We start from the raw sequence: 25,012 nt of genomic DNA, 5'->3' as shown, positions 1-25,012 counted from the left end.
CCATTTTGCAATAATAGAACAAAATGGATTATACACAATTCAATAAAATAATATAAATTTTGCAGTAATAAAACAAAATGGATTATAGATTACTATATTTAATTACAGCATTTAAGAAAACTTAGTAGTTCTTGTATTTTATGATTCTTTAGATTATCCTTTATAGTGAGTATTGTATTAATTTTGCATTGATGTTTATGGATAGAATATTACATTTTAAAATAACTTGCTCCATTATTGATATGGCTTTGCTCATTTCATAAAACGGTGAATTTTTTACTTTGAAGGTGCATAAATTATACAGAGAGAGACAAAAACATTCGTAAAATTAATTTAGCACTGATAGAAACAATACAACAATAGGAATATTTTCTGTGCTATTAAATATAAAAATAAAATTTGGAAATGTCCATCTACAACAGCAAATCATGTCCTCTTTAAGGTCGTTCAACTCTTGGAGTGGAAAGATTTTTTTACATAGTAAGTGATTTTGTAATAATTTGAAATCATGAAGTGCCTCATTCTACTTAGGAAAGGCTATCTTACGTGCTGAGGAATAATTACAATTAAATACAATAAAAAATGTTGATATTGTATTTCAAAGTTAGGGTCAATTTTACGGTAATCTTTTAACATATCTCAATTGTTACAGATGTATTGAATCACGTTGTGGGAATTGTGACAAGTTCAAAACACATTACTACATGTTACGTGAGATCATGTGTTATCACGTTGCATACATCGTTGCAACCATGCATACATACATGGTCATCCCAGTTCTGCCCGAGCAGTCGAGCTATGCGGACGTGAAAACTAGTGCCTCCGTAAGTGCGACAAGAGTGAAAGAAAAGGGACGTGCAACAGAACCAATCGATTATGGAAAACATCCAAAAAACACCAACAATAAAAATACTAAACAAAGGAGAAACATACGCCATAAACAGGGCCGCAGACCAACAGAGTCCAAATAAACCAACAAGTGAAGTACAGGATTGCTCAACTACAAACGAAATAATGATGGAAATTATAAAAAAGGACGACGAAAAGAATAATATCAACAATGATCTACCACAACATAACGAAAGCTGGAAGACTGCAACACCCAGCAAAAAAAGAAAAATAAACACAAACACAAATGATAGGAGGACCACAGAAACAGAAAGACAACAATGGCTACAAGAAATTCCTACGCAAAACTCCTTCAGCTCACTGACAGAAGAGATGGACACAGACCCAACAAGAAAACCAAGAACACACACTCCCAAGCCTCCACCAATCTACATAGACGCTAAAATAATAGACCCCCTCATTGATCTGCTAAACAGCACGGCAGGAAAAGAAAACTACACTATCAAACAGCTCAAACTGGATCAGGTAAAAGTACAAACTAATACCCTAGAAACCTACAGGAAAGTAACAAAAGCGCTAAAGGACAAAAACGCTGGGTATTATACTTACCAACCTAAATCTGATAAGAGCTACAAAGCAGTAATCAGAGGTTTACACCCTAAAACAAATACAAACAACATATGCGAGGAATTAGCCAAGATCGGACACCAGGTAAGAACGATCAACAATATAACCAGATTTGATACTAAACAACTACTACCGCTATTTTTAATAGAGCTTGAACCTAAAAGTAACGAAAAAGAAATATTCGAAATTAAAAAAAATCTTAAACAGAATAATTACAGTCGAGCCACCCAGACATAAAAAAGACATACCACAATGCATGCGGTCTCAACAATATGGACACATAAAAAACTACTGCAACTACTGAAACCCGGCGTGTGTCAAATGCGCAGGAAAGCACCTAACAGTGAACTGCCCACACACGGGAAAAATAAATGACGTAAAATGTTATAATTGCGGTGGAAATCACCCACCCAGCTACAAAAGCTGCGTAGTCAGAAAACAACTACAAAGCAAACTTTTCCCGCCGATTCGAAACAGGACACACAACAATTTCCACACGCAACAGGACAACACAGAATCTATGCCAACACCAAATACACAGCATGTAATGAACAATAACCACAGTAACACCGCAAAATCTTGTAGGTCAGGTATTTTGTTCAGGTCTGTCGGCCAGTATGTCGGTCTTCCTGTGGATAATATATTGAGGTTATTATTTCTAATGTACTTTTCCACGGTTCTACCTCGAGGTGTGGTGATTCTTGATCCCCATAGTGTGTGCTTTGAGTTATGGTCTCCAGCTGCAATACACTTGTCACCTAAGTGTCGAAAGTACTCTTCCCACATTTGCGATATAATTTTGTGCCGCGGCGGTACGTATACTGCTGACAACTGCAGTTGGTTGCTGCTAGTTTGTACAGTTACGATGGTTGCTTGTATATGTTCCCTACTAACCTGGCTTTCTTTTTTTTTTATTCATTTATTAAAATTACAATCAATTCTCGCGTTGAGAATTTTCACTAATTTTTCTGACGTGGCGCAGTGACATGGCTGATTATTTATAATAAGTTAATACTTATTATAGATAAGTATAATTTATAAGTAAGTATTATAAATAAGTAAATATTACTTAATTTCGATAATTAATTGAATCTAGATTTAGGTCTAGCGGGTAGTGCCCCTTCAGCCTGCGAATCTGGTCCGTTGTATCAAGTAGTCCAGTGATTAGGGGGTTTCGGTGTTTGTTGACTCTTTTGCTATATCTGTCGCTATATTTTGCTATTTCCTCTTTGACTGTGGGTATCTTGAGGTCGCGGTGTATTGTTTCATTGGTTACATACCAAGGTGCATCAGTTAGGGATCTTGGCGTCTTCGATTGGAAGCGTTGAAGTACTTCAATGTTGGAGTTACTTGCTGTTCCCCATAGCTGGATTCCGTAGGTTCAGACAGGTTTTATTACGGTCTTGTAGAGGCTAATTTTGTTCTGTGTGCTTAGGTTGGAGAGTCGGCCAGTGAGCCAATAGAATTTCTTGAGTTTGCCCTTGAGTTGCTTTGTTTTGTCTGTGATGTGATTTTTCCAAGTTAGCCTCCTGTCCAGGGTCATGCCCAGGTATTTGACTGAGTCCTCGCTAGGAATTATTGTGTTGTTAATGGTGACCTGAGGGCAGGTTTGTTTTCGGAGCGCGAAGGTTACATGTGTGGATTTTTTTTCGTTGATTTTGAAGCCCCATTTATGAAACCACTTTTCCGTGGAGTCGAGACATCGCTGGAGAGTGGATGAGGCAATTACCGGGTCTGCGTGGGTAGCTAATAGCACTGTGTCGTCAGCAAATGTTGCTATTGTTATCTCGTTTGATATAGGTAAGTCGGCAGTGTAGATGGGGTACAGTAGGGGTCCGAGGACACTACCTTGGGGTATGCCGAATTCTATTGGGAATGTTGCGGAAGTGGCGTCTAGGCATTTAACCATGAATTGTCTATTGGTTAGGTAGGATTTTAGGATGGAGTAGTAGGGGTGAGGTAGGATCTTTTTAAGCTTGTATGGTAGCCCTTCATGCCATACTTTGTCGAATGCCTGTTGGATGTCTAGGAATACCGCTGAGCAATATTTTTTCTTTTCAAGGGTTTGGCTGACCGTATGGGTTATGCGATGGATTTGCTCTACTGTTGAATGTTGTTTTCGAAAGCCGAATTGGTGATCTGGGAGTGGTTTCCAGTCCTCTAGGAGTGGAAGAAGTCCATTCGTGAGCATCTTCTCGAATAGTTTAGACAGGTTAGGTAAAAGACTGATTGGGCGATAGGAGCTAGTTTCATATATCGGTTTACCAGGTTTAAGGATGAGGGTAATCAGTGAGATTTTCCAGGCCTTAGGATAGTGTTCAAGGCGAAGGATAGCATTAAAAATCGATGTGATGAGTGCAATCCCTTTTATGGGAAGTTCCTTGATTGCTTTATTGCCTATTAGGTCGTGCCCTGCTGATTTCTTGGGATTTAGGCGATTCTATAATCTTTGCAGAAGTGAAGGGTTCAATAGGAGGAGACATTTGGAAGGGAGTGTGCAGGTATTCAGTAACGTTCGCGGCAGCTTTGGGGGAATGAGGTTTGAATACTTTAGACAAGTATTTAGCAAACAGGTCGGCTTTTTCTATAGGGCTACGCGCCCATCCACCTTGCGGACGGCGGGTTGGGGGGATTATTTGTGGGGGGCGCGTGAGTTTCCTGGAGGCCTTCCATAGTGAGTAGTTGGAGTCAGCTGTGGAGGACAAACTGGCGAGATATTTATGAAAACAGTCATTTTTGTAATTTTTTTATGGTTTTGGATAGCTTTCTAGTTGCGTTGTTTAGTTTGCGTTTGTCATCCGGTGTTCTATGGGTCTGCCATACTCTTCTTAGTCTACGTTTTTCTGCTACTTTTTTTAATATGTAATGGGGATATTCATGTTTGCTGATAGACGTCTTTGTCGGTGTGGAGAGGCGGATAGGGTTTATTATGCTCGTGTTTAATTATTCCGTGACTGCTTCGATTTCTTCATTAGTTTTTAGTGAAGTTAAGGCTGAAGTTGAGTGAGTAGAGACTTCTCCAAAGAGCTGCCAGTTGGCATGTTGGTTGTGAATGAAGCCATTAGGTGTATTCTCGATAATTGTTGAACTGACTGTTGCTATCACGGGGGAATGATCAGAGGAGAGATCAGCCGAGGAGTTGATTTGGACATGCCTTTACGAGATATTTTTAGTTACGAGGAAGTCAAGAAGGTCGGGTATTTTGTTAGTGTCAGTGGGCCAGTATGTGGGTTCGTATGTGGTAAGGTAGTTGAGGTTGTTGGTTATTATGCTGTTTAAGAGGTTTTTGCCTCTTACTGTAACCAGTCTGCTGCCCCATTGGGTGTGTTTGGCGTTATAGTCTCCTCCAGCTATGAATCTATTGCCCAGGGTGTCCAGGAAGTTACCAATGTCTTCTTTGGCGATGGAGTGTCTGGGAGGGCAGTATACTGCTGAAGTGGTGATTGTACCATGACAGTCTTCTATTGCTACGTTTGTTGCTTGGAGGTAGTCTTTCTGGAATGATGGAAGTTCGTAGTGCTTAATACTTGTTTTGATTATGATTCCGGTGCCGCCGTGGGCCTTTCCGCTGGGGTGTTGGATATGGTAGAATTTGTAACCATTTATTTTCAAATAGTTTTTGTCGGTGGAGTGGGTTTCCGATACGAGCATTACGTCGATTTGCTGGTGTTTTAGGAAGAGTTCTAGTTCAAATTTGTGTTGCGCTAGACCGTTGGCATTCCAAAGAGCTATGCGTCTTGGTTTTATTTTGCGTCGAGGCCTATTAATTTATCCATGAGTAGTGTTAGTAGCTATAGCAAATTATTTATTTGCTCCGATTATTTCTCTATTAGCTTTTCAAGCCTAGAGAGGTTGTCTGTGTTAGGTGAATTGGTGACACTATTTTGAGAAAGATCCCTTTGGCTATTCGGGTTATTTTGGATGCCTTTTACTGCTTGGGCATAGAAGGTTGAGGTAGTGGTGAATTTAGTAGGACTGGGTATTTGGTTGGTTGAGGGGATTGGGGTAATCGTGAATTTCGGCGGGCTCGTTGTTTGGTTGGATACCTCTTTTGCTCTGAGTTTAGGGTACCTGTTTGTGTATAGAGTTTTGTAGGATGAGCAGCCTTTATAGTTGGCAGGATAGTCACCTTGACAGTGGATGCACTTCGCTGGGGTTTCCGGTGGTTTACTGCATTGGTCAGTGGGGTGTGTACCTGCACATTTAACGCAGTGGAATGTATGGTTGCAGTATTTTTGCGTGTGGCCGTACCTTTGGCACCTTTTGCATTGAACTATCTCTTTTTTGACAAGCGATGGCTCGAATTTAACTATTGCGTTCAATAGCCGACTGATTTTGTAGATTTCTTTGTTACTGGGTTTTGGTTTTAGATCTAAGAAGAATAAGGATAGCGGGTCTTTCGAGACTCTATGCCTTATGTTGCTGACGTTGATGACTTCGTGGCCAAGTTTTAATAATAGGCATTTTAGCTCGTCAATGTCTGCTGAGTGGTGGATGTTTCGTAGGAACACCCGGAAAGGCCCTTTCTGTTTAAGTTGGTAGGTGTGGAAGTTGGCGTTCAGGGTCCTAAGTATCTTGGTGAGTTTTCTGTAAGCTTCTGGGTTCCTCGGCAGTATTTTTACTTTATTGCTATTTATCTTTAGGTTGTAGTCCTCCTTGGAGATATCTCTCTCTAAGGACTTGATCATTGTTTGGATGTCGATAACATCATCAACAAATATTGATGGGGGAGGGGGGATTCTCTGTGCGTGTTGGTTTGGCGGCGGGACTGCGATTTCCATGGCGTCGTTTGTGGATTCCAATACGGCGAACCTGTTGTGGGTGTTTATTTGTATCGTTGATTGTTCGTTCCGGGTGTCGATTGTGTTTGATTTTGGTGTTTCTATTTCTCGCTTTTTTCTATTATTGGCGTCGTTGGTACGGGGGGATCTGCTGCACTTCTGCCACGGAGGAGGTAGCGCGGGGTAGTTGCGAATTTGCTCAGGAGAACCTGGTCGTGATTTCTGGGCCATCATCGAGCTAGTTAATTCAAAATGAATAACTAGTCGTGAGACTATGAGGCTAGTATTCGGATTGGGGTTAGGTGCGTGGGATTTTCTTCTCCCTAAAGGATAGGAAACACTTGGCTGTGTTCACTTTCGACGGTTGGGCGACACGTGTTGTTTTCGAACTTCACTGGGCACTAGAGACACGTCTGCATGCTTCGGCACCCAACAGCGAACTTACTAACCTGGCTGTGTAGGTGATGTTTAATGTCGTTTTTTATTACTACTGCCGTCCCTCCGTGTGCTTTCCCTGAGGGATGCTTGGTGTCATATATGGCGTAGTACGGTATTTTTATATAGCTTTTTATTGTGAAGTGTGTTTCTGAAACGAGTATTATATCAATATTATTGCTATACAGGAATGTTTTAGTTTCTAGGGCCCTTTGTTCTAGGCCGTTAGAGTTCCAGGCTGCTATTTTAAGCGTGTCTATTTTTATTTTTTGCTCATCATGTTAGTAAGTAATTGTAGCATGACTGTTATTTGTTGTGTTTTCTGTCTGAGGAGTTCGTTTTGCTCGCTTATCATTTTTGTAAGTATTTCCGTGTTTTTTATAGAATGTTTTATTAACTCGTTGATTTCTGTAGTGTCGTTGCTGTGGTTGTTCTGTTCTTGATTGTCTAAGACAATCTTCAGTTTAATCTTCTGATATACAGCTCTTTTAATCTCAAGTTGTTTTCTCGGTCATTTTCATTTTTCAGGTTCTGTTTCCACCCATTTCGTATTTCCAGCTCAGAAGACACATCCTATTTATCGATTGAATTGTTTCGACTAATTGTTTCAATCGCCGTAGCAAAACAGAGTAAGTCATTTTCAAAGTACGTATTTGTGTAGCTATCTAACTGAATAAATAAAAAGACATTGTATTACTGTAGTATCGTGGACAAATGACCTAAGAAATATCGGGTGAATCATAAACAATATTGCGGGAAGACCTAAGTGCCGTTAGGCCAAAAAGGCCTGGGAGGATTACCGGGTAGTCGAGTGGTGAGGGGTTGAGTTGAGATGGTTGTGAGTTGAGAGTCGAGGTATGAGGAGTTGAGAAGTCGTGAGTTGAGAATCGAGTGGTGAGAAGTCGAGTTGTGAGGAGTCGAGAGTTGAGTTGCCGAGTTGTTATGAGTTGTAAACTATCAGTTGTGAGTTGTGAATTAAATATTTAGTTATAGCACATTACTGTGTTTAGTTCACGTTAAGTAACCATCGTTTCCTGTTTAATCCAATGAAAATAGATCTATCGTTCAATAAACTTATTATATAGGATAAATAGAAAATATCCCATATTAAGTTCGAAAATTATTTGTTTGGAAGAATGTTCCAATTATATTCCAAGTAGTTAATTTGAATTTTCCTATTATTGCTATATTAAAAGACTTAGAATCGCTTCAAAATTGATTCAAATATCTTAGCACTGATCGCGACATTTCTCTGAGTGGCACGTTACTTGGATGGAGACTTGTCACATCGTAGTCATAAATAAAAATAGACAACGCAACTATAATATCTCAAGGCAAATTGTTTAATTTTTAATGAAAAATTTGGTAATCGAAGCATATTTGTATACAATTTACTCGCTTCTCTCATTTCATTTTCACCTTAATCTCAAGGTATTGACTTAATATGAAAGAAAAAGTAACGCTTAGCTTGGAGCTCAGTGGAGTCAAAAAAGTTTAACCCGAGCATTGTATAGAATACAAGCTAACGAAAGTGGTAAACCTGAAACAGAACGATGTTGGAATTCCGATAATGGATATAAAAATTCTAGGAAGGAGACTTCGAACTAACAATATTACGAAAACTCGATTAGAACCTGGTAGCAAGCATCCATTATCATTTTCTCTTCCTATTGTTATATTATGTCTGTTAATAATAATATTTAATTTTTTGTCTTCCTCTTTATTTGTTTAGACCTCGTAGGAGAAGAAAATTAAAATTATCTACGTATCATCATTAGAGAGAACTGGGCTCATAGAATAGTAATAAAAATATATTTCATTTTATTTCGCTTCTATCGATTTTTTAAACAAACTGGCAAACTAAAAATTGGCAAGTTTAAATGAACAAATTAAGCATGCTTGTAAATGCGTCATCACTTTCGAAAACGAGGCATCTCTCCGGAGAAAATGATACTTTGTGTTTCAGTCTCTTAAAAATGATTATACTCTCCATCTCTATTCATCGAGTACTCTATTATCGCCAGAAAATGCAAAAAAGTTAGCAAAAGAATTAAAACAGAATTAAAAAAGGAGGAAAGTTCCCAGAAGAAAAGTTTATCCATAATTATGCAGAATTTATGAGAATTATAAATATGGTTCAACCTGAGTAGAAATTTGAGAACGATCAATTTGACCAGTATTGGTTGGTTTAGTGTTAATAAGTAGGCAGTAATGTTTAATCCGCGATTTTTTTCGCAAACCTCGCGCAGAATGATTTACGTCTTCAAATATCATATCTTATTTTCCACGTCTTGTTCGATGTAAGATGTTAATATAAAAGAAAAAGTAAAGCATATTAAATTTGACAATAATTTTGTATTCCGTACATGGTGTTATTCTGTGATAAATATTTACCCTAAAAATGTCAAGACTATAAAAAGAATTATAAAAAGATGTTACGTCGTGCGACGTTCGACCAGTCCAGGCCACACACCGCAGGCAAGATGGCAACCAGATGTCTTCGGATACTCACTGCGTACCCTCAATAGTCTCAAGTACCTTCCATAAATCTCAGGAATTTCCTAGTCGAGGTCCTTCAAACTGAACAAACGTCTGTTTCCGAAGCATTTCTAAAGACCTTTGTCTACTACGGCTTGACAAGGGAAAGTTAGTTTTTCTCACGTATGATGCAACTTTCCTCCCACTAACCACATTCTCTCGAGGGCGATTAAGACCCTTCGTTTAACCAATTAACAACGAAGCCTATTTCCCTCACCCGCTTAACTAAAATCGTCACCAACAAATCCGATGGCCCCGTGTGCTAGACACACCCATCCTTAGCTTTCCTCCGCCACAGCATTCTCTCCGAACATCACTGATTTTCTATCCTTCGAACAGTCAACATCCTTCGACCGGGTTTACACCCGAAGATCAGTCAGTCTCAATCAAACATCTCTTTAAGCAGTTAACAAGTCGCACACAGTAGTCATCTCATAGCAAATATTCATTTTGTGTTACACCGAAGTTGTTGGTTTGTGAAAATATATAATAACCTGTTAGCAGCAGCGTTATCTTTAATTTAACTACCCTTATTATCCCAAAAGAAATAAGGGATCGAACGATTCGCGGCGTCGATTAGCAAATCGTAACGGGAATTTACGACTCCGGTTGGCGCGCTTCTTCGAGATCGTGTCTCCCCGCGAACGTGCGAAAACAAAAGATATTACGGGCATGAAAGACTGTTCAGTGTGCGACGAACAAGAAACTCCAGTAACTGAAGACGGCATGGAAACACATGAATAGCTTTTCACAACCGAATCAGAGTTAGACAGCAATAGTAAAGTGGAGAATATTATAAATTAGCGTTCACGTCCAGGGGAAAAAGGAAGGAAATTATCGTTGACAGTAGAGAGCGAGACTGATGTAAAGAACCAACGTATCGAAACTGGCCCGATGGGATAATTTGAAGAGAAATTAATAGATGCAAGTCCCAAACCGGGCAGGACATCAGTTCATAATATTTTTAGGGATATGTCAAACGGCATATAATGAAAGGACAAGTAAAGACGGCATTTTATCTTATCATTGATCACTGTATAAGGGATCATATAATAAAATGTACGGAAGAAGAAGCATTTAGACATTGGCATTTAGAAGCATTGGACACTAAGAGGGAGCTAGATGCAACAAAACTGGATGCATTTATTACTCTGCTATATGCCCGCGGTGCATATCAGGCAAAGAATTTAGATGTATCATATTTGTGGAATATAATTTGGGGCCCTGCATTTTCTTCAAAAACAATGAGAAGACTTTGCTGAAATTATGAGGTTTATACGATTTGAAGAGCGAAAGAAGCCAACGTTTACGAACCAACAAATTTGCAATGGTATCTACAGTATGGGACAGATTTATAGAGAATTCACAAAATTTTTATAAATCTGGTGCATACATTACCGTTATATAAAGAATCGTGGGAAAAAACCATGCAACAGAACTATCAATAAGTTCAGATTCCTTACTACAAAAAGCTTGTCAAGTAAAATATTGTAAAAGTCACAAAACTACGAAAATCTATTCAAGACGCGGGAAATATGTATGCGGCAAATGTACAGTTGATAATAAGATAATTTGTAAGAAGTGCAGCGAAGATGAAGAAGATATATTTCTATGTAAATAAAAGTGTAGTCTTATTTAAGTTTATAATTGAAATTAAACAAAAATAAATTTGGACGAAATTTTTTGTAAGTTCATCATTTTATATACATTCAGTTATAAACTGACCATTATCTAATTTAAATCATAAAAACTATTACTTTTTAAATCACCGGTTTTTACCGGACACGGTAGGAATAGGTATACACGAAGTGTCGGTAGGTTTAGTGTTAAAATCCATAACAACATATCGAAAATCACCTCATGGAATTTTTGAGTAGAGAGGATTAATGTTTACTCTAATCCTTTACGTCCATAGATAATTAATAAGCGATAGCACATCTAAACAATTTTTATACAAATTCTGCACACGCCCCGTGATCATCACGTCCATGGGTGTCCACAGGAAAAACATATACGCATCGCGAATGACAAGTAAGCAGTAAATTTTTTTTTTAATAACTGATATCTTGGATTATGCTTGTTAAAGTAATACTATATGTCGGAGATGGAAGGACATCGGGACCTTTCTTTAGAATGTTCGGAAAAACCCAATACCTCAATCCAGATGTTACAACATCGACATTTAAGCAATAAACGAAGAAATAGTTATGCGGGCACTTAAGGTTTATGACGATGGGGTTGGGCTCGAGGTGACATAATAAGTCACCGAACGTACCCACGGTCACGGGAGGGACGTGTAATAACGGAAGTAGAAAATAGTTGTGCAGCTCTCGTCAAAAACAGAGATTGACCCAAGTGTATTTTCGACTAATCACGGGGAGACGCACTCGCGAGGAGAGACGTCAACGGGAGTCGTAAATTCCCGTTACGATTATAATAATCGACACCACGAGTTGATCGATCCCCTGATTTCCGTTAAGATAATAGGGGTGATTAAGTTGATATAACACTGTGATTCACAGAGTTATAAGGTTTTATTTCCAACACTTATGATGTACACTGTTGAGTAGGTATAAATCGTAGATGAAAATTTGTCATCTATATATGCCATCTATATAAGATAAGATAGATATGCACAATAGAGCAAAGCTCTTATAGTTGAACTTAGTATGTTAGTGGACGTAGCACTAGAGGATACTTAATAGAATGTGAATGTTCGGTAATTCCAAGAACCGACTTAGATGATGTGAGTTAGACCTTTCGTGCTTAGACTAAGTAAAGTTGATTTTTCTAGCGGTGTAGAAGAAGTTGACTTTTCTAGCGTTGTAGAAGATGTAAAGTACAGCGACGATGCTATGTCGGAGGAAAGTTAGCGATGGGTGTGTCTAGCGCACGGGACCATCGGATTTGTTCATGACATTTTTGGTCAGGAAAGTGGGGGCAGTATACATTGCTTCCGCTTGGATAAACGAAGGTTGGTGGACTAGGAAGGGTCTTAGCCGCCCTCGATAGAAAATTGCTAGTGGGAAGTATCGTACGTGAGAAAAACTAACTTTCCCGTGTCAAGCCGTAGTAGACAATACTCTTTAAAAAAGCGATTTAGAGAAAAGATATTTGTTCGGCCTGAAGGATCTTAGCTAGCAAATTATTGGGATTTATGATGGGTCCTTAAGACTATTGAGGGTACGCAGTAAGGTTCCCGTCTGGCCCGCGGTGTATGCCCTGATCTAGGTAGAGGGTCGCCCGACAAAACACCAAGGAGTGGGGAAAGGACTTTATAAGGGCAGTTTCATTTGGATTACGAGTTAGTTAGTTAGTCGTTGGCCGAATTGCTGATTGAGTTTTCCGAATCGTGTATTACGTTGGCACTCGTCATCCCGTGGACCGTGGATTCGTTGTCGGACCTGAATTCGCTGTCATCCTATTGCCGCTATTACTTGTAGCCTCTTGTAGTACCCACATTTGTACCGGTAAACATCGGCTATATCCACGATGGTAAATTTGAGTAAAGGTTCATCGAACGCCCAAAATTCCAACCTTAATCCGACATATATAACGTTTTATTAAATACAAAATTTATATAGAACAGAATATGTTACGCCACGAGGCGTACAACAGGCTGTATTTTCTAACCGTCGCTCGCCGTCCTACAACATCGCAGACGGATCGTCGCGGCTGCCCGGCAAACAAACATTGTAGTGGCAAGCGCATGGTTCATTAAGCAGGGCGACCTCCAGAAACGTCGACTCGTGGCCGTTATTTTACCTCGCGTAAAAGAATGTGGCGTGATCCGAAAGTAGTGGGGGTCGCCTTCCAGAAAAGACGAAAATAATCGAAGGGCGGGCAGTTCCTTCTGACGAGTCAAACGTGACACACCGAACATAGCAAACGAATTTATCTAGAGATCAAAGTCGAGTCAAATTTCTGTAACATCTTCATCAGATTATTGTAAAATATATTGTTCTATGTTAACCTGTTAATACAGTGTTACATTCATTAAACCACCTCTGTTATCCTAAACGAAACAGGGGAACGACTATTTCGCGGCGTCGATTAACATGATCGTAGCGAGAATTTACGACTCTCGCTGACGCGTTCTCCTAGCGGCCGCGTCTCTCCGCGAACGGTCGTAACAGAATAACTATTCTATATGTAACATAATAACCTGCAGTATTAACGAACAGCGCTGTATTCTCTTGTACATCTCAAACAGGAATGAATTTCTTTTATTGCACATTCATTCATTCAACACATACGCAATGTGCTCCTCTCATGGCATTTTCCTTTTGTCTTCCTCTCTTTCATTTCTAGCTCGTACAACACAGATGTACACACATCTATTTTCTAACAATGCTTATGAGGTGTAAGTGTTGTCCGTGATAATTGTAGCTGCCGGCTGAAGATGTCGCTGCTGGGGTACTGCTATTTTTCTTCTAATGTAAATGCGTGGAAGAAAAATAGAACTACGGGCGCCGGGATTCGAACCTGCGTCCCGAACGTTCGTCACCTAAGGCGCTAACCACTGCGCTACCGTCGTCCGGTGTTAGTTAGTGTTGAGTGGCGGCATTTGTTGTCGAGTGCCGCCACAGTACCCCCTTACCAGTGATAACGTTTCTTCTTTGCGTGGTAAAGCGGAAAGCGATTATTGTTAAGCCCGTGCAGATGTTGCGCGCTGTCTTCGATGTGACGGTGGATACCTGTCGGTACGGTGCGAAGTGTTCCGCGTACGGTCGTAGGCCTCTGTTCCTCTTTTTTTAGTATGACGTGCTGGTGGTGATGCCCATGAACTTGCAATGGCTACCTCAATCACTCCTGGCTTGGTCATCCATCCTCTCGTATCCTGTCACATGCTTGCGTGGGTCGGCGGTGAGGCGTCGAGTTTTGCTGAGAAAGGGAAGTTTCGTCTGCGTCGTAGCGGTAGATCTAGATTGCCACACAGTCCTATATTCGCTATAATCGAAGTCTCGGGTAGCGCTATCACGGTCACACACCTCTTTTTCGCTGTCGATCACGTCAGGGTCACCAATTTTAGATGGTATAATGTTGTCCGTGATAATTGTAGCTGCCGGCTGAAGATGTCGCTGCTGGGATACTGCTATTTTTCTTCTAATTTAGATGCGTGGAAGAAAAATAGGACTACGGGCGCCGGGATTCGAAACCCGGGTCCCGAACGTTCGTAACCTAAGGCGCTAACGACTGCGCTACTGTAACGTCAATTCACATCAGAGACTACGTCACACACCGCGGACACGATGGCACCCAGATGTCTGCACATCCTTGGCGCGTACCATCAATAGTCTTAAGTACCCACCAGGGGTCTTGGAATTTTCATAGTTAAGTTCCTTCGGACCAAGCGAGTATCTCTTGTCTTAGCTTTTCTTTTACGTTTATTGTTTACTACGGGTTAACACGGAAAGTTAGTTTTCCTCGCGTCTAGTATGTTCCGTTAGCAACTTTTTCACGAGGGCGACTGAAACCCTTTCTGGTTCAACAACCGTCTTATTATCCAATCGGAGACGGTGTCTACTGCCCTCACCTCCCTAACTAAAATTGTCATCAACAAATCCGATAGTCCGTGTCCTTAGACACACACACCCCTAGCTTTCCTTAGACACAGTATCGTCAGTAAAACTTCACTTATTCTGTATTCTTAGAATAGTCAACATATCTTTACCAGTCTCTACCTTTATAACAGTCGCGTACTTAACGTGTCACTGTAACTAGGTTTTACATAACGTGGTTGGAGTGAATTGTGATTTATGTTAATTCAGTGTGTATTCCATTGTGATTGCTGAATTCATAATAAAGTTTAATTAAAACAAAATTAATAGTTGTGTTACGACTCAGCTTTCTTTTCTCTTACAACTCAAGTATCAATTTTACGTGACATTTTGGCGATCCGTGCCAGAATCCACCAATTTCAGTGTAAACGAAATCACGATTTCGGCGTACGCGCATTATTGAAGATTGAAGGATCAGCGGACCACTGCGAATCTTTGCTACTACGAAGCCCTGCAGCAACTTTCAGCGTTCCACTACGGTGAAACTAGACGAGAGGACTACGGTCAGCGCAGAGCAAGCCTACGAATAAGATTCGGAATCTAGAAACAACCAGAGAGGAAACATCGCAGAGACTCCTCAACGGCCATAGCTACTACGGTAAACTGGAAATCTAGATTCATGTTTACGTTACCGTACGAAAAGACCAAGTTTCTCAAGCATTTCGAGCTCAAATAGCAACGATAGTTCAAACCCGATAAGCTCGATTAGAATCATGTCCACATCACGAAAAGACAAAATCGAAACCATTAATATCGCTTCTACAGCCGGAGCTACGGATAATTCGACTCGTGCCGTACTCGACGCGATACAAAAACAAAACGAGAATCTCACCAAGTAAATCGAACTTCTTACGCGACGTATGGAAGAAACACTACAGATAGCCGACAGTAAGACCAAGATTTTCACAGCAAAGATCGCACTAGTAGGGAACAATTTACAAGAATGGTTTGACAAAAAAGGTAAAAGTTTAGGAAAAAGCAGAGAAAGATCATAACAAGAAGGATAATACTTCAATAAGAAATATTTTGGACGACGATGCAAATAAAAAAAAACAAAATTGAAATGAGGGAATTAGAGGTAGTCAGCAAATTAACTGCTGAAAATAATACAAAATCAACAGACAACGTTGAACAAAATATATTATTAGAATCCGTATAAAGAGCAAAAGATAATGCTTGTGACAGTGCAGAACCAAAAACTTCAGCAGATCTTATGTCAAGAAATTTAGATGCTAATACACAAGAGAAATCTTTAGAAAATAAAGATGACAAAAGTCAACCTCCATCTATGTTAGATAGTAGTAAACGGAGTAATCGTTATAATGTTGCTGTAAAGCTTGCTACTTCGCCAAAATTTGAAGAAATTGTTTACAATCAAACAAGACAGTCAAACACAAATAAAATTTTGCGAAGCGCATTAAAGAAGAAAAAAGAGGTATTCAACAAAAATCAATTTCAGATAGTGAAAGCGAAACAACTGATGCTCGTCAACGAAGGGAAGTTCTTTTAACGAACACAGCTAGTGATAGCGATAGGTGTAAATCTGTAGAAAATGATAATGCAGTAACGAGTATAACAGCAATTGATGAAGCGAATTTAAGCCAACGTACTAGGAATAAAATATCTCGTTTACTTATAAATATGGTATTTGATAGTCCCTTATCACGTAGTGCTAATATTGCAAAGAGAGAAGCGAAACATAGAGGCAGACCTAGGAGATCGGATAAAGTCGAAGTTAAAGAAGATGAAAATACAAGAAAGATCCTACAAAATGAAAAGAGTGGATTAGAAGAACAAAGAAAAGTCAAAGAAAATACAAAAGAAGAAACTGCAGAGACAGAAGTCAATTCAAGAAGTATATTAAATAATAAGTGCGATTTACTTGATACCGAAAGAGCTATTAAAATTAATGATACTATTCAAAATATTAAATTTACTGAAGATAGAAGCCACACTTAGAATGATATGGAAGATATAGTAGAAGATTCACAAGAATTACCTAATAAAAGTAAGTTATCAAAAATAAGAATTGTTACGTCGGGTGATTCTCTACCTGGACCAGGTCATACACCGTGGGCCAGATGGACACCAGATGCCCGCTCATTCTTACGGCGTACCCTCAGTAACCTTAAGGACCCGTCATAAATCCCAGTGATTTGCTTGCTAAGGTCCTTCAGACCGAACAAATATCTTTTTCTAAATCACTTTCTAAAGACTATTGTCTACCACGGCTTGACAAGGGAAACTTGGTTTTTCCCACGTACGATGCTTCCTAATAGCAACTTTCTATCGAGGGTGGCTAAGACCTTCCTAGTCCACCAACCTTCGTTTATCCAATCAGAAGCAATGCGTACTGCCCTCACTTTCCTGGCCAAAAACGTCATGAACAAATCCGATGGTTCCGTGCGCTAGACACACCCATCGCTAGCTTTCCTCCGACACAGCATCGACACTCAACTTTACTTCTTCTACACCATTGGAAAAGTCAACTACTTCTTCTACACCGCTAGTCAACAACTAAGTACAATTCTAACGTCCAAGTCTAAGCACGAACAATCACTTCTTCTATTAAGTATCCGCTAGTGCCACGTCCACTAATATACGAAGTTAAATTGAAAGAGCCTTGCTCTAGCGTGCATATCTATCCTACCTTCGGGCGACAAGTTGTCATCAAGGAATTATATCTACTCAACAGTGTAACTTAAGTGTTGAAAATAAAACCTTATAATTCTGTGAATCACTAACTCAATCACCCCTATTATCTTAACGGAAATCAGGGGATCGATCAATTCGTGGTGTCGATTGCTATAATCGTAACGGGAATTTACGACTCCCGTTGACGTCTCTCGATTGCGTCTCCCCGCGATTGGTCGAAAATACAAGAATTGCATTTAATAAAATTGAAGACACAAAAACTATTTTACAGAATAAAAAGAATTCATTAGAAGGAGAAAAAGAAGTAGGGGAAAAGAAGAAAATGTACAGACCGAAATTACTTCAAAAAATATATCAGATGATAAATGTGAAAAATCCATAAACTGGATTAAGGATTTATCTATCTTAGTGAGGAGAAAGAGAAAGGATAGAGGAATTGATCAATAGACTGTAGATTTTGAAGTGTCTATGAAAAACTTACAGTTTTTAATAAAATATTCAATGTAAAGTATTTGTTATAATATTCAGATAGATAGATGAGAAAAAAACTGAATCTGTATACTTATTCATAGCTTATTGATCAATCATGCGACTCATTCAGGATATTAGAGGTAACTCGAGTTGTAGTAAATGCGACAATTTATTAGAAATGGTATATCTGGTGTACCATACATTTGCACATGTTAAATTATTTAAATAAATATAAAAATCATGCGAAAAAAATCTACTGACAATAATGTTAAAGTAGTTAATAATAATAAATCATATAGTGAGACACAAAGCTTAAATCAAGATCTTAAGTTCAAAAAAAAAAAAAGAAAAAAAGGATTGTACTGAAAAACAATGTTTTATTAAAATTAATAAAGTGGACGATATTTCTCCTTTGATGAAATGTTATGATGCTATAGCTGAAGATGAGGAAGTAGCTAAAATTGTTTCAAATGGTTGTGATAACGGCAATATCAAAGTCCCTAAAGATAATATTAAGGAATTTGAGGATACCAATAAAATCATTAGTAGTGAATCAAAGATTTCAGCTCCTATTATTGAAAATAATTTATGAAGTGCAGAAAAGTAAATGATGGATCAGTGTTTAAATACCTGCTTCAGTTATCATCACCTAAAGGCAATATCAAACGCCAGATAAGATTAAAAATAGAAACCTACTCAGCACAAGGACGTGCAGCTCATATGTTAGAGTTAGTGACAAAACAAACAAGAATGGAAGGTGAAGACTATGTAATAAATTTAGATGAAGAACATACAGTTAAAGGAGTAAAATCTAAAGATACGGTTAATGATATGTTGCTGAAAAAGAAGAAAAAAAAGAAAGAAGTTGATAAAATAACAGCAACATGTAGCAGCAGGTGAGAGAAAATAAGCTAAATTTCTGAAAAAGAAACGATGCTCAAGAACTCAAAATTTCTCGAGTGGATATGCTAAACAACAAATTTAATGAACAGTTGAAAGAACGTGAAACAGCAATAGAAGACTTAAATCAAATATTAGAGCATCAATCGGAAATTCGTAAAGTTACCTTAAATGAAGCAAGTTTGAAAATAGGAGAACTCTCTGATAAAATTGAATTTTTTAAAGAAAAGGATAGCCAGATACCGAAACGTAATGAATTACTCGAAGAAGAACAAAATCAATGGAGAAGTTTAGAAAAAACGATTACAGAAAAACTTGAAGAAGAAAAATCCCGTCGAGAAACAGCTGAAAACGAAGTGAAAAAGCTTTCCAAATATAACGAGCAACTTCTAAAAGATTATCAAGAAGTCCATAAAAAAAGAAATACGCTGAGGTTGTTCATCATAATCACAGGCAAAAAATTAAACATGTACCTCAACTGAAAGATAAAATCAATTAACTCGAACAGGATTTATATGCGAAGAACATAAGAACACAATATATAGAACAACAGCACAAGATAGAAAAATTGAGAGCAGAAGGAAAACGTGTGTATAGTAAAGGAAAAGAGAACATATAATGTACCTCCACCAGGGGCGCGTGATCCAAAATTAGATAGTAAAATAAAAGGTTTTGTTACTGAAAAATTAGAGAGATTTCATGACAACAAAAGCATTGCCAGTGCAGAGTGCAATGTATCAATGTGCGCTAAAAATGCAAGCAATGTGGCGATTACTTTTGGAACACCACAAGCACCACGAAAACACAATTAAGACCAAACAAGATCAAGTTCAAAAGTGAAGTCACGTGGGCTCATTACTGCTAACGACCAAAAATTGAATTACGATCCCGAACATCAACTCGCTGATCTTTAAGTAGAATGTTCCAACAAAGATAGGACGACACAAGAGCTCGAGAAGTACATTGAGGACATGAAGGAGGAAGTGCAAAAAATAGAATTGCAACTCGACGAATTACATAAAAAAAATAAACAAACAAACAGAAGTAAAGGAGCAACACCGAAAGGACATAGAAATAATGGCTAAATTGTAACAAGGAATTTTATATGGTTACGACAAAAAGCACCAAACCGAAGTGAAGCGCCTTCGTTCTCAGCTTTAGGAAGTTTCAGAGAAGGAAGAACGCGAAATTAAAGCAAGAAAAGCTATGAAAGGCGATCTTAGAAATCGTATCGCGAATTCCTCGAAAAGAATAGCAGCGCTTGGATCTGAATTGACAGATAAAAAAACACACACACACAAACGTGAAAAGAGTTCAATTTTTTGAAATACAAATTGAAGAACTAACAATAAAATTAGAAGAAATAGCATAAGTCACAAATATGAAGTTGGCTTGCTGGAACAAGAAAAGGCCAAACTTAATTCATATGTTAGTAATTTAATGGAGGAACGTGATAAGCTGGAGCTAAAGTTGCAAAAGCGACAAAATGTAGATCTTGAACTACAAGGACAAATAATCTGCCCTTCAATGTGAACTGGACGAACTAAAGGGTGAATATGAAAAAGTTGTTGAAAATGTTTCGGAAAAAGTGGGTGATTTTAGATATAAATATGAAGAAGAAACTAATAAATTGAAATTCGATTTTGAAAAAAGAAAAAAATGATCCTTTTCAATGAAAAGGAATTTGAAACATTGCGTAGGGTAGAAATTGAAGGTACAGTAAAAGATATGGACGAACAAAATAATTTTCTTAGAAAAGAACTGGAAAAAGTTCAAAAACTTTCCAAAGATGTTAATAATCGCTTACGCGAGGTGCACCAAGAATCAGAAGATTCACATAAAAAACAAACTGTTATTTTGAAAAAAAGAAAGAAAGGAAAAAAAAAGAAAAAAGCATCAGGAAGAATTAGGTGATATAATAAAACTTCATGATGAAGAAAAATATAAACTGATACAGCATTGGTGTTCTGTAGAATGTCAAACTGCCATAAAGGTTTACATTGATAGAAAAGTGCAGTAATTATTTAAATGGACAATCAATGATATCTTAGGTAATTGTAACAATCTTGATGTTTTACCATGGAACAATCAGATGAAGTGCACAGTAACATTATTAAAGTAGAATCATAGATAAAAGTAGATGTATCTTCTTCATTAATACCAGAATCAACAACTGATATTGTAAAGAATGTGAAGGATATTCCAGAAAATCAAGAAAATAAGTCGCAAGAATGTACAGATAATATAATTCAAGATGTTTTAGTAGTAAATAAATGTGGTGTAACAGATTTAAATAAAAAAAAAAAATTTGAAAGTAAAGAAAGTAGTGAGACAAAGAGCATAAAGAACACTGTGATTAATGAAGTAGAACAAGAAATAATAAATAAGGACCCACAAATTGATGATCAATGTCAAGAAGTTTCTGAAAATTGTAGTCAGAAAAACAATAAGGAAGTATTAAATCATACAAAGACAGGAAACGATTCCATAACTCCTATTACATCAGGAGTAACTAATGATCTAGAAACTGCAGGTGACATTGATATTAAAGAAAAGAATGTAAGTATTAAAGAAGGCACTGATATTAAAGGAGAGGACAAAGGAAGAGTGTCGTAATACTGATTCAAAATAGAATGTAGAACAAGAAACAACAAATGGAAATGAACGATGCACGACTGAATCTTTTGATAGTTCACATAAAATTAATGTAGAAAAGAATATTATTTATAATAAAATTGTAGTACATGTTGCTAATACAGAAGGAAGGAATAAATCGATAAGTGAAGCAGATAAAGTGAGCATAACATATCTTTGATGATTGGGGTGTTGAAAATGCAGAAGATGATAGTCAGTCGATATCTAAAGCTCCAGATACTGTGGACATTGAATTGAAAAGTTTACTAAATGACACAAGAACACAAACTGTAGAAGAAAGCACAGTTGTACTGGTTGAAGAAGAAATTACATGCCAAAGAACCAGTTGTAGATGCGTAAAAGACTGTAGAAGTTGCTAAACAAAACAACGAAATGCATGTATCAAAGGAACAACTGGATAACAATCAAACTATAAAGAAACAACAAGATAGTATAAAATCATTACTCAAAGACCACAAACTCATTCTAAATCACAGGCTGTTGGGAAGTCTTTCTTTTCTTTTTCTTTTTTTATTAACGTGGAGGAAATCCGCACGGACACCAAGTCGCTTCTGGGGAAAAGCGGCGTGGTAGTGCCGGACTCCAACTTACTAAAACCTTCACGATGACCGTCCCGGCTGCGATCGAAAGGGGCCCGGGAACTGGTGTGAGCGATACACCGCCCCCCCCCCCTGCGCGCTTAATACCTCCGCTTGATGGAGCGGTGTGTGGCCATTGTCACACCGCGCCTCGTTGCCGGAGCCGCCGTGCCAGGCAGTCCGGTTCCCCTACCAGGCTACTTTGCGGCCCCGGGGCGCTGAGCTGCCAGCGCCGAAGTTTGCACCCCATCGGGGGACGCGGCGAACCTAGCGCGGACCCTTACCCTCTCCGCGGCCTCTTTTCGAAGAATAACTTGCTCACAGAAGGAGGTCACGGCCCTCCTCCTTCTCTCGCTTACCAACAATGCCTCGAGGATCGTCTTCGGCGAGAGGTCCCATCCGATTTCCGTGATGAGGTCGTGACGCGGCCGCACCCACGCCGGGCAGTATTCCAGTGTGTGCTGCGCTGAATCCACGCTCACATCGCAGTGGTGGCAGCGCGCGGTCGCCTCCTTCCCGATTCGGTGCAGATACTCACCGAAGCAGCCGTGTCCGGTGAGCACTTGCGTCACCCTGTAGGTCAGGGGAGGCCCGCCGCCGTCCAACCAAACGTTCCAGTTTGGAACGACGGCCCCGGGGACCCTTATCCCCGATGCACCCGCTCTCGTGTCGAGGCTGGCGCGCCACCTGTCGAGTAAAGCCCGCCGAGCCCGAACCCTGACGTCGGCGCCCGCCGGGCCCACCTTGCCCGACACACCCCGAGTGTGGAGGTAAATCTCGCGACACCTCAGGGCCTGCAATTCGAACGGGGGAAACCCGGCGAGCACCGCCGCTGCCGCCGTCGAAATGGTGCGGAAGCCCCTCACTACCCTGATGGCCACCGTCCTGTGCAGCCTCCTGATCGCTAGGAGACTGCGACGGTTGGTCATCAGGTCCTCTGCCCAGATCGGAGCTCCGTAGAGGAGCACCACGCCGGCGTATAGCCGGCGCACTCCGACGTCGGGCCCGCCCAGCTGAAGTAGCAAACGTCCTAAGGCGTTCGCCGTTGCCTCAACAGAGGGTGTCAGGTGCTCGAAGTGAGCGCTGAGGGTCCAGTGGCTGTCGAGGGTTAGGCCCAGATACTTCATGCTGGTTCCGACCCCGATCTCAGCCCCCTCCAACCTCAGGCGATAACCCGCTGGAGGCGCCCCGTGATCGGCCTTGCGGCAAAACCACATTGCCTCGGACTTCTCAGAGAACACCCTCAGTCCCAATCCCTTGATCTCGGCGACCACGCAGGCCACCGCCAGCTCCACCAGGCGGACGGTTCTACCCCATGCCGTGCCCCAGACCAGCACCAACGTGTCGTCGGCGTAGCACGTCAGTGCCGAGTTCGGAGGCATCGGCGTCCGGAGCACTGCGTCGTACGCGATGTTCCACAGCAACGGACCCAACACCGAACCCTGCGGACCCCGCGGTGTACAGCCCTCCCGGTCACCCCTCCGCCCCGGACGGTATAGACGATACTCCGGTCCCGGAGGAACGCCCGGATCACACCCCGCAGGTACGCGGGCACCCGATGAAATTCGAGGGCCCGGCATATCCTGTCTCAGGGAATGCTGTTGAAGGCGTTGACCACATCCAGCGACACAGCCAGCGCCACGTAACCACGCCGCTCGGCCCCCGGCTGTTGGGAAGTCTACAAAAGATTTGTGGCGTATGAAAAGAGAGAGAGAGTGCGTTTCGTCCCGGGACTACCGGTGGACTCATCAGTAAGGCTGTGCCCGGTAGTCCCTGCCTTAGACGTAGAGGGAGTCTCGCTAGGTGCGGTATTTATATCAGTCGCTCGTATATTCGACCGCTAGCGAGTTAGACAGACAGACTCGTTGTCGTCGTAGCCCTCTAGTGTTGGCGGTTGGTACCCGCGGATCGCCCGGGAGGTGTTGCGCCGCGTTGATGCCTCGACCTGTCGGCGTCCTGTTGATACCGATCCGCCACAGATTCAACACATGATACTGCGGCATTTAGTCAAACTTAGCAAATTATCCCTATTAATCGTGGTCGAAATTTAACCAGCCAACTTTCACAGGTTGAAATAGCAAAAGCATAACATACCACGACGAAGAAGAAGGAGTACAAGTCGAGCCAGTCAGAGTCCAATTCCACCGCTCCATACTGAAGAAACACTAAGATTTTGGAGGACCAAAATCAATCTAAGAAGGGGGGTATGTGACATCAATCATATCTCAATCTACATCAGAGATAAGACATCAAACCCCAAGCTTCGGACTCCTTTGGACATATCACCACCTTATCATCATAGCCTACACCAAGGCTGTGACGCACCTTAGTCCACATAAGAGATAAGATATCGACCCCCGACCTTCGGACTCCTTTGGACACATCATCACCTTATCATCATAGCCTACACCAACTGGAACTATCCGTCGTCTTTGTACAATTGATGTAACGTTTATCAACACAAGTATGGGTTTTACAGAGTTGACAAGTAACTGTGGTAATTAGACACTAATGACAAAGTCTAAGGTTCGATAACGAATCCGCGGTCAACGAGATGGCAAATTTACTTTTTCGTTAAAGTCTAAGTTGGACTTTATGTTAAAACGTGGAGTAATCACTGGTCATAAAGACGTGATTTAACTCGTTGGTGAGACCGTACGAGAGAGTCTCTCTGTCACGGTGACGCTGCAGAGGAAAACCATGATGGGGTGTGTCTAAGGGCACGAGATCATCGGATTCATGGAAAAAAGCCTTTGTTCGGAAAGTGAGGGAAATTGACCTTGCTGTTAATTGGTCAATTTCAATGTTGGTGGACAGAGGAGGATGCTAGCCGCCCTTGAGGGAAAGTTGCTAACAGGAAGCGACGTTCGTGAGAAAAATAGATTTCCCCTATCTTCTCGTAGTTGGAACAAAGACTGTTTATCTGTTTGAAGGACCTTAGTTAAGTAAATCTTAAGATTTA

At 40.3% G+C, this 25,012-nt stretch overlaps 1 pseudogene; it reads left to right on the top strand.

Moving 5' to 3' along the window:
* Window positions 1–16,756: 16,756 nt before the first annotated feature.
* Window positions 16,757–21,433, top strand: LOC117159742 (uncharacterized; annotated as a pseudogene).
* Window positions 21,434–25,012: the final 3,579 nt, after the last annotated feature.

The sequence above is a fragment of the Bombus vancouverensis genome, chromosome 1 (assembly GCF_051014615.1).
Source record: "Bombus vancouverensis nearcticus chromosome 1, iyBomVanc1_principal, whole genome shotgun sequence".
Classification (NCBI taxonomy): domain Eukaryota; kingdom Metazoa; phylum Arthropoda; class Insecta; order Hymenoptera; family Apidae; genus Bombus; species Bombus vancouverensis.
This window is presented reverse-complemented; position numbering and strand designations above follow the sequence as displayed.